Raw genomic sequence first — 9,039 nt, forward strand, 5'->3', positions numbered from 1 at the left:
AAAATAAGCCTCCTTGATAACACAAACACGTGGCCTGTCAGTTACAATGGTAAGAGGGAACTTCCTGGTTGCTGTGTAGTCTGTTCAGTGGTTGCAAAGTCACTCATTTACACTACACGAGGACCTCAAGCCGCGAGACCCTTGGGGGCCCAAGTGACCCCAAATTGCACAAGTGTTTGCGTCACGCCCCCACAGGCGACATACCAAAAGGGCTAAGGCCTGGAGCCCAAAACAGTATTTTATCTCCCCAATCACTCATCACTCTTCCTGCCCATTCGTTTCAATGGGAGACACTGAGACACAAGGCCGGATTTTTGCGGTATACTCAACCAAATCAAATACCCTTGGAAAGAAGCTAGGACCCCCAAACTTCACTTCCCGACTCGGTGGCCCGTGACGGTCGTGTGATCGAAGCCTCGAGATCCCCTGACCTCTCGAACCTCTTTTTCTGGACATCCACTGTACAGTTTAATGAATGGGGCGGAACAAATGGTTCCAGGTATGGTGCCCGTATCTGGGGCCCCGAGGGAGGTGTTAACTTAGGCCATCGAATGCTAACACGTGGGGTCCCCTGCTGCGACATATTAAAGGGCCGAAACCGTAGGCGTACAGGAAGTGGTTGATCAAAAATAAACAAAAATATTCCATGAAAAATACAGACACGCTTTTGTTGCTTTTTTGACCTTTGACTCACCGAACAAGGTCATGGGGCTTCGCCCTTCAGAGACATGTTCGAGGGGGCACTACCGAGTTGGAATCTAAAATCTCGAGACCATGCGACCCTTCGGGGGCGAACGGAAGGCCAACGAGATTTCCATTAAACGTACACGGTTGCAAACCCACTCATTTAAACTAAACGAGGACCTAAAGCCGCGAGACCCCTGGGGGCCCGAGGGACCCCCACATTGCACGGGACTTTGCGACACGCCCCCACGGGCGACATACCGAAAGGGCTAAGGGCTTTTAGACATACCAAAAGGGCTTTTTTATATTCCCAATCATACGTCACTCTCTTTGCCTATTCGTTTGTCGGAATCCGGACCCCTCGCCCGGACGGGTCCGCGGGGTCGTCGGACCCCCAGGGTGGCTTTCGGGAAAAGTAATGTGCTAGTGGACAAAAAATGGTTTCGTGGTAGTGGGCGGGGCCTGGGGTTCCACCACCTTTGATCTGAGGCCCAATGAGTGAAGTAGATAATCAGTGGACAGATAGTGGTTTCGTGGTAGTGGGCGTGTCTGGGGGCGTGGTCCTGGTACACCCCATGCGTTCAATGGCCAGCGGAGACGAATAGCGGAAAGCAAGGACTCGACTCCCCAGCAGAAAGCTACCCCACCCTGAATGACCAGCCATTTAGCTGTGAAAGCGGCTATTTAGAAGGTTGGATTACCTCTGCGGAGGCTTACCTGAATGGGAAAAGGCTGGCGTGGACCACAAACGGTTTCGTGGACCATGGTGGGGGGGGTGGGGGTCTCACCAGGGTCTCCATGGCTCTTGGGCGCCCCAAGAGGTGTCCACTCACCCACTATATGGGGGCTAGCTATAAGTGTGGTGGTCTTACCCATGGGTAAGTGTAAATGGGTGTTGCGTGATCTATTCAGCGACTACCGGGGATCCTTTTTCGGTGAGACGATCCATCGCCCCCACTATGTGCCATATGGCAGTTTATTTGAATGGGGAAATTTCCACGAACCAGTGTTAATTTCGTTGACGAAAACTATGATGAAAAGTATTCGTTAATGACATGTTTTCACTGATGAAAACGAGATGATAACTAAATAATAATGAATGCATGATAACGAAAACTGTAATAAAAATATACTGACTTTTTCGTCAACTAATAAAAACGAGACGAAAATATTCATGTCCCACCTGGCGGACATCAGTTTGCGCGCATGTGCTTATCTCATATAAATGGTAGAGAGAAGTCTCTGGGAGAAGGGGAAGCACACACGTGCATTCTGTGTCTCCACGCGGTTTACAAAGCGTCTTATTTTCCTTCACGATCGCCGGTAAAACGCCGCAAACTTGAAGCGCGACTGCAGGTGAGTCACCCCGAAACACATTACGAGGGCAGCACAAAGGTTTTTATATGCCTATGTTAACTTAACACGAGCTGCTGCATAACGTGAAATGCAACATAAAGTCAGCAAAAAGAATCCAGCGCTGTCCTCTACTGATTATAGAAGTGATGAAGTGAGTCAAAATGTACATTCCAACCAAATATGTAACATGTTTGCATGATTAAAGAAATGTATCACAATTTATATAATATGTCTTTTTGAAAGCTATTTCTCATTCATTGCTGTATCAAGCAAAGACAGTGCAGCTCTTTCTTCAACGAGGCATGCCATGAGCCAATAGCCTTTGAGTGTGAGCCCTGTCAGAGCGTTTAATTGGTTGAATGAACTGAATGAATACGCCCTACTTAACGAGTCAATTGAGTCAAATGGGATTGAATGAACTGGAACATGTCATTCATTGTCTAATATTCTGTGTTCCAACAATGCAAATCTAGTTACTGAACTTTTCTGAAAAATAAAGGTAATGACCTGGTTTAATTTCATTTTAAGGTGAAGTAAATTATGTCAAAACAGTTGAATCTTTGTATGGAAGATTTAATTACTTTAAGTAAATGATTTAAACCATTTAGATTTTAGTAGACTAAATATAATGTATATTTATTCGACTAAAATGTTTTTCATATTTCGTCGACTGAAACTAGACTAAAACTAAAATGATGGGGTTGACTAAAATGTGACCAAAACTACATTGCATTTTCGTCAAAAGACTATGACTAAAACTAAATCAAAATTTGCTGTCAAAATTAACACTGCCACGAACCCACTAAAAGTGCTTCCTGAGTGAATTACCAACTCACTAGATTCCTTTAACTGCCTCCTATCCGTCGCTTTAAAGTGAGTCAATTAAATGCCAAATTTAGCCTGGCTAGCTCAGTCAGTAGAGCATGAGACTCTTAATCTCAGGGTCGTGGGTTCGAGCCCCACGTTGGGCGTGTAAGAGCCTTCTGTTCTTGGTGCTTTTCACCAGGCCAGGTGACGGGATGTATGTGTAGCTTCTTGGTAAAATACAGAAGGAGCAATTACTCTTAACCAATATGCGGCAAAAAGGGCTCTCTGAAAGCATCCGCTATATTGGCGTGCTGTGACGTATGTGGTTATGACTCTGCAAAGCTCTGCTGTTTCTTTCCAAACCAAGTCCGAGAAACGAGTTCCACGTCTCGTTCTGCCGCCGTGCCTCGCCGCCTGCGGCCTCTGTCTGTCTCTGTGGCGCAATCGGTTAGCGCATTCGGCTGTTAACCGAAAGATTGGTTCTTCGAGCCCACCCAGGGACGCGATAAGGTTTTCGTTGCCACATACAGCACAGCTGACGTATGTCTATTCGGCCATCGGGACGGAGGTAGCGTCACGAGGCTTTACGCCAGAGCATGACTAGGAGCACCGTGATTGTTGAGGCCAACGAGAGGCCTCGTGGCGCAACGGTAGCGCGTCTGACTCCAGATCAGAAGGTTGCGTGTTCAAATCACGTCGGGGTCACAAGTTCTTTGTGCTTGGAAGCCTTGTTAGCGATGCTTTTTGGCTGCTGTCGCGCTTTGGCTTGACTGACTGCTGCTAGCTAACCGGTCTCCGTGGCTGCTGTCGCAGAATCAGAAGGAGCTTTTTGCACATACGGGATTGTCCACTTTAACACTGTTGGACGTTTAGGATGTTTTCTATGTAGAGGTGAGGTTCAAAATGTGAAGACAGTGATAAGACGTGTCATAAAAAAGGTCCCCGCTGTACCTGCTGTACTTTTGAATTGTCGGCACTCGGGACACAACACTGTGTATCCAGCACATGTTACCTGAGGCCTCAGGAAGCACGTTACAATAGAAGGTAAATACTGTGTGCTCACTTGAATTTAGATGGTGCAAAGGGCCTTAAAAGTAAGAGGAGCCCAGAAAGGCTCATAAACGAGATCAGTGGCAATTTGTTTGACCTCCTGCACAGCTGCCTCACTGTGAAACAACGGGCTATTTCCAAGTGAAAGAGCAGCTAAGAAACCCACCGTTTTCCCATTCCGGGAGTTGTAGGCCATATGGGAGACCGCAGTACCCGACTTGGAGGGGATATGCACGTCAACTGTTTTCCAGCTCAGAGGAAGCGTAGTAAAACCACACGTTTGAAGAGCATCGCACAAAACTCTCTATCTATCTGAGCACATGTTGACAATAAACTCACAACAAGCAGAGGAAAACCAAGAGCCCCAAAACAGCCAGGAGACAGCAACGTGCAGAGGCAATTCGACAGAGGCGGATTCTTAAACTCTCTGATTCCTAACACGTTCACCGAGGCCCGCTGTGAGCGGAGCCGTCCAAAAGCACATTGAACTCACAGTGGTTTAGCCCTACGGAAATCTTTCGTAAAAGGCGGAAGTTTTAATGCGTAGATCAAGAGAAACTCGAGCTACACCCACCAGCTCTCGAACCAGCGCGCTTCCTATGTCGCACCGCAATGTTTAAGGGGGTCATCTTTGGTGCGGGCTCCTCCATAAACATTCCATCTGGGAGGGGCTAACGAGGTGAAGTTCTCGTCCATCAACAAACTGATGCAATCGCCAACTCCAGTGGCGAAAAAGGGCCTGCCGAAGACGCAGTCCTGTGGTAAATCATGCAAGTCAACGAACATTGTTTCATCGTGCAAAAAATCAAATAAACACACTCTTACCCTTTGATAAATCTCGTGCCACTTCTTCTGCCTCGGAGACTGGCCTGTTGCCATCTGATGGCCAGACTCCTGTGCTGGCAAACTTTCTCAGACGAGAAACCCATTCAGCGTCCGACATGGCTTTATGTGACCTTTTTGTAGCCATCTTGTCCTAAACCGTTTTGAACAAAGTACTTAATTAAATAAACATTAACACAAAACAAACAACAAAACAAAACAGTGTTCATGCATAAATCATGCTATGAGGTTATGCATTCTTACCGTTAATACCGCCGTCAGAAATATACTCTGTTTGTAAAATAAACTGAGAGGTTCGTGCAGTGAAGTTCTCCCTTAGGTCGTGAACTTTCTACTGTACCTTCCTGATCTCTGACACTCCCTCTTCATTCATTCCTCTCGTCATAGATCGTTCGCCTTCGGATGAGTTTTGTAGCGGGGGCAGGGCGCCCTCGACATTCTCTTGCGCTACGATTGGTCAAATGTTGAAAATGTTGAACGTCTGCTCGGCGATTGGCTGCAAATGTTGAAGCGCTCTCACGCGATTGGCTGTGAGTTCAACATTCTTCAACATTCTGCCGGACGATCCTTCGGCAGCTGGGATTTAGGCTCCAGTCTCTTCGGAGGCGTGGGTTCAAATCCCACCGCTGCCAGTGGATCTGTGCTCCGCTTGGAGCGTAGTTTTTCATTTACCTCCAGAGCACATTAGCTGGTTCAGGTGTGCTTGGTGAGGGATGAACCTGCACTCACCTGCCGTACTGAACACCTCCCACTCCCCCTTGAGGGCCTACACCAAGAACTTGTTGCATACCTTCACGAGACCGGATAGTTCAGTCGGTAGAGCATCAGACTTTTAATCTGAGGGTCCAGGGTTCAAGTCCCTGTTCGGGCGATGGGAAAGTCACCTTTACCTTGTGAGCTGTTCTGGCCCTGCCCTCTGTTGAAAAAATGAAAAGAAAACGTTTGCTTGTGATTTGGAGTCGACATATGGGCTTTGCTTCAGCGCATGCACCACAGATTCCTTGAGACCTCAGCAAAACCTGCAGTTGTAGTCAAGACGTCCTCCAGATTTGCCGAGGGCCGGTGGCTTGCCGTGATCAGTACTCTGTTAGTACCACTTGTTGTTGATGTGGTACTGCCTGTCCCTTTTTGACATCTCCATTACATCACCTGTTACGCTGCTGGCTCGTCCCTCTTTTCCGCACGAGTTAAGCCCAGAGAGCACCGGATCTCTTGTAGTCGTGGCCGCCAGGTTAAGGGATTGAACCAGGGACCTTTAGATCCTCAGTATAACGCTCTTCCAACTGAGCTATTTCAGCCACGTCGACTTGCGCAGGCCTGTCCGCGAACAACCCTAGGCGCCGTAGCCATGAGCGATGGACAGGATGCAAAAGTAAAGTCAATGGCCCATATGGGGCTCGAACCCGTGACCTTGGTGTTATTAGCTCCATGCTCTAACCAACTGAGCGAGAATCATACCCCTAGACCAACGAGCCAAGCTGTGTGGTACTATTGTGATGTCCAGCCCCGTGGGAAAGGTATTTTCACCGCCTGTGTGCCCCGTTTCATTGAGCCGAGGCAACGCGCGTCTTTCGCAGGCAACGCCGGGGAATTAGCTCAAATGGTAGAGCGCTCGCTTAGCATGCGAGAGGTAGTGGGACCGACGCCCGCATTCTCCACGTCAATGGCTTTTGGAGCCTCCTTCACGCCTTCGTGCATCTTAGCCCTCCCTATGCTACCTGTCGAGGCTCACCGCTGCAGAAAAAGGTCTTCGTGTTGATTCCTGCTCATATGTTCAGTCACAAAACGCCATCAGGGTCAGGAGTCGCTCCTCGCTGTGGCACCTCGACACACATGACAAGAGTGTCCCATATGGTACGTGCATTGCTTTTACCCAGAGCAACGTGATGCAGGAGCATCAAGTCCAAAGACAATCGAGTTGTCAATTAAGATTCCACACGTTTACTTGCAGTGTTACTTGCATTTTCAATAAGCCAGTGTGCACGTGTGCTGTGGTGCGTCTCTTTGCGCTTTCCTGTAGTTTCTTGAAAAGCGTTATCCACCCTTAGTGTTGAGCAATTGTCAAAATAAGTCCTTAGCCCTGGGCATGAAAAATCTTTCTGCCCAAATGTTTTTTTTTTTAGTGTGTTTGTTTGCAATCACATTAACATCTCAGACATGGGCAGTTTGTTCTGCTGTACCCTCCATCTTCTATGTGGTTCATCGTTCCACAAGTACAACCCTACTTCTGCACGTAAACATGGATGAACTTCAATCGTGCTTCGTTGACAGCGCAAACGTTCTAGGAGTAAGGCTCAAACGGTGGGGCGTTGACAACCCCTCTGACGGGGTTCCGCAAGGACGCCCCGAAAAAGGGAGAAGTTCCGGTGAGAGGTCCCACTGAGATTTGAACTCGGATCACTGGATTCAGAGTCCAGAGTGCTAACCATTACACCATGGAACACGGTGTCGAACAGTTGCCGACCCGCCAGATCGCAGAGTAAAGGCCGCTTTGTCTGGTGACGGCAAAGAGCTCTGCTCTAACGAGAGCAAAGCGACGGACAGAGTAACGCTTGCCGAAACCCGGGATCAAACCAGGGACCTTTAGATCTTCAGTATTTCGGCAATGTTGACTTACGCAGGTCTGTCCGCGAACGACCCCAGGCACAGTAGCCATGAGCGATGGACAGAATGCAAGAGAAAAGTCAATTGACGGGGATTGAACCCGCGACCTTGGCATTATTAGCACCACGTTCTAACCAACTGAGCTAACCGGCCACGAAGCCAATGCTTTCACGTTCTGGATTGCCATAGCGCTCTTTGAGCGTCGTACCGTTAAGTGCAAGGGAAGTTGTTCATTTCTAATTTGTTTCAACTCATTTCTTAAAAATAAATCGTGAGTAAATCGTGAATAAATCGCATCGTGAGATCAGAATCGTGAATCGCATTGTATCGTGAGCTGAGTGAATCGTTACATCCCTAATCTTCTGTGTACAATAATATTGGTTTTACCTGTATAACTCATTGCCAAAGTAAATAATGGTAATTTAGAGGCTTTGTACATTCGACACGTATGAGGGCACCTTCAAATAAGATACAGATGTAAGAAATAGGCATGTGTGACAAAGCGCTAAGGATTCCCAAACTGTAGCACAAAATCACAATTCACAAAAATGCATCCCACTCCTTACCTGTCACATAGGAGGCGAATTTACACAGTTTTAAGCCTGTAGAGCACAATATTGAGCTTTAATGTACATTATCATGAAGGAATGTGTCTCCATAGGCTTTGTTCATTATTTACCTATGACCCTGTAGTGGTCCCCAATTATTGTTGAAGGGAACAAAAGTTCTCAACTATTTAAACACACAGACATCAAGAATCTGTGAATGAATCTCAATAATGGTGACAAGCAACAACAAAAAACTTCATGCAGCAATGCATTCTGGGTAACATCATAGTGCGAAACTCTTCTATGACTCCCAGCATGCATTGCAGTTGATCTGTTCAGCTAAATAATTCCGTTTCTTGTCACCATTATTGAGGTTTATATGAAGAGTGTTGATGTCTAGATGGATCTTAGTGACAGTGTTAATTCTTTGGGCATCTACTTGTTTCTCCAGACTGATTTAAGTGATATTTCTCCTACAGCAGCATTATTGAGGTGTTATATATAAAGCATTTTACATTTACAGCCTTAAAACTGAAACCTACACAGCAAAAGTTCCACAATCAATCACATATATCTTCAGCCTCATACATAACTTTAGCTAAACTTAATTTTAAACAAAATACAAGTGCCATTAAGTCAACATCACTAAAGCTGTTGTAAATGAATAAACATCAATAGTCCAAGGCTAAGACCTTAACTAAAGAAAACACTGTTCACCATAATGATGACCTCAAAATCAACTGTTCTTGTTGATGTGTTCTTCAGTGATTGTGTTTGTTAACAGCAGGTGTTCATCATTAATGACTCAATCATCTCTTAATGAATCACTTCATTATCTCATTATCTTCAACACTGCTTCAGTGTTACTTTAACACCCTATAGTGTGGACACATATAAACACCCAGCAGTGTTCATTTAACACTGGCCAATTTGCTGTGTAGTTGAAAAATATACTGTACCGAGTGTCCCATGATCTGACAGCAAATTTTTTTAAAAAAAGTTTGTTTTCTAAAAATTGCTTTGTCACACCATAGGACATATACAGTATATTTGTCAACTATCCATTTACTGTTGTGGACAAAATTTGGGCATCCTTGATAAATATGAGCAAAGAAAGCTGTGAAAACCAATCTGCATTGTTTCTCAC

General features: G+C 46.1%; 5 non-coding genes across 5 annotated transcripts; 4 read left to right on the top strand and 1 right to left on the bottom strand.

The window, feature by feature from the left end:
• Nucleotides 1–2,938: 2,938 nt before the first annotated feature.
• On the top strand, nt 2,939–3,011 carry trnak-cuu (transfer RNA lysine (anticodon CUU)). Its single transcript has one exon. It is a non-coding gene; the product is annotated as a tRNA-Lys (tRNA).
• Nucleotides 3,012–3,276: 265 nt separating this feature from the next.
• Nucleotides 3,277–3,350, top strand: trnan-guu (transfer RNA asparagine (anticodon GUU)). Its single transcript has one exon. It is a non-coding gene; the product is annotated as a tRNA-Asn (tRNA).
• Nucleotides 3,351–3,480: 130 nt separating this feature from the next.
• On the top strand, nt 3,481–3,552 carry trnaw-cca (transfer RNA tryptophan (anticodon CCA)). The gene has a single exon. It is a non-coding gene; the product is annotated as a tRNA-Trp (tRNA).
• A 1,986-nt stretch (nt 3,553–5,538) lies between these two features.
• On the top strand, nt 5,539–5,611 carry trnak-uuu (transfer RNA lysine (anticodon UUU)). The gene has a single exon. It is a non-coding gene; the product is annotated as a tRNA-Lys (tRNA).
• A 1,500-nt stretch (nt 5,612–7,111) lies between these two features.
• trnaq-cug (transfer RNA glutamine (anticodon CUG)) lies at nt 7,112–7,183 on the bottom strand. Its single transcript has one exon. It is a non-coding gene; the product is annotated as a tRNA-Gln (tRNA).
• Between the last annotated feature and the right edge of the window lie 1,856 nt (nt 7,184–9,039).

This window comes from Triplophysa rosa, linkage group LG11, assembly GCF_024868665.1.
Source record: "Triplophysa rosa linkage group LG11, Trosa_1v2, whole genome shotgun sequence".
NCBI classification, from domain to species: Eukaryota; Metazoa; Chordata; class Actinopteri; order Cypriniformes; family Nemacheilidae; genus Triplophysa; species Triplophysa rosa.